Genomic DNA, 1,757 nt, shown 5'->3' on the forward strand with positions numbered 1-1,757 from the left:
GCCCCCCTGCCTCGTGGACAGCCCAAAGGTCCACCGACGTACTTCTTCCTCCCATATATACCCATATACCCTAAAAACTTGGGGAGCACAATAGATCGGGAGTTCCGCCGCCAGAAGCCTCCGTAGCCACCGAAAACCAATATAGACCCGTTTCGACACCCTGCCGAAGGGGGGAATCCCTCTCCGGTGGCCATCTTCATCATCCCGGTGCTCTCCATGACGAGGAGGGAGTAGTTCTCCCTCGGGGCTGAGGGTATGTACCAGTAGCTATGTGTTTGATCTCTCTCTCTCTCTCTCGTGTTCTTGAGGTGGTACGATCTTGATGTATCGCGAGCTTTGCTATTATAGTTGGATCTTATGATGTTTCTCCCCCTCTACTCTCTTGTAATGGATTGAGTTTTCCCTTTGAAGTTATCTTATCGGATTGAGTCTTTAAGTATTTGAGGACACTTGATGTATGTCTTGCGTGGGATACATGTGATGACAATGGGGTATTCTATTGATCCACTTGATGTCTGTTTTGGTGATCAACTTGCGGGTTCCGCCCATGAACCTATGCATAGGGGTTGGCACACGCTTTCGTCTTGAATCTCCGGTAGAATCTTTGGGGCACTCTTTGAAGTTCTTTGTGTTGGTTTGAATAGATGAATCTGAGATTGTGTGATGCATATCGTATAATCATACCCACGGATACTTGAGGTGACATTGGAGTATCTAGGTGACATTAGGGTTTTGGTTGATTTGTGTCTTAAGGTGTTATTCTAGTACGAACTCTATGATAGATCGAATGGAAAGAATAGCTTCATGTTATTTTACTACGGACTCTTGAATAGATCGATCAGAAAGGATAACTTTGAGGTGGTTTCGTACCCTACCATAATCTCTTCGTTTGTTCTCCGCTATTAGTGACTTTGGAGTGACTCTTTGTTGCATGTTGAGGGATAGTTATATGATCCAATTATGTTATTATTGTTGAGAGAACTTGCACTAGTGAAAGTATGAACCCTAGGCCTTGTTTCAACGCATTGCAATACCGTTTGTTTTCACTTTTATCACAAGTTACCTTGCTGTTTTTATATTTTAAGATTACAAAAACCTTTATCTACCATCCATATACCACTTGTATCACCATCTCTTCACCGAACTAGTGCACCTATACAATTTACCATTGTATTGAGTGTGTTGGGGACACAAGAGACTCTTTGTTATTTGGTTGCATGGTTGCTTGAGAGAGACCATCTTCATCCTACTCCTCCTATGGATTGATAAACCTTAGGTCATCCACTTGAGGGAAATTTGCTATTGTCCTACAAACCTCTGCACTTGGAGGCCCAACAACGTCTACAAGAAGAAGGTTGTGTAGTAGACATCAAGTTCTTTTCTGGTGCCGTTGCCGGAGAGGTTAGCGCTTGAAGGTATATCTTTAGATCTTGCAATCGAATCTTTTTGTTTCTTGTTTTAGCACTAGTTTAGTTTATAAAAGAAAACTACAAAAAATATGGAATTGAGTTTGCCTCATACGCTTCATCTTTTTAATGTATTTCGTGAGAATAAGGATTCCGATAATTGTGCTCAAGTGCTAGAAGAAGAATGCATTAAAATGTTTGGCACTAAATATTTGAATGATGAGCATTATTGCAATGATGAGCCATTCCGAGATATATTGCCATGCAACTTTCCACTGTTCCGTTTATTATGACACACTTCATCATTGTCATATTGCTTTGCATGATCATGTAGTTGACATCGTATTTGTG

This window comes from Triticum dicoccoides, chromosome 7A (assembly GCF_002162155.2).
Source record: "Triticum dicoccoides isolate Atlit2015 ecotype Zavitan chromosome 7A, WEW_v2.0, whole genome shotgun sequence".
Taxonomy (NCBI): Eukaryota; Viridiplantae; Streptophyta; class Magnoliopsida; order Poales; family Poaceae; genus Triticum; species Triticum dicoccoides.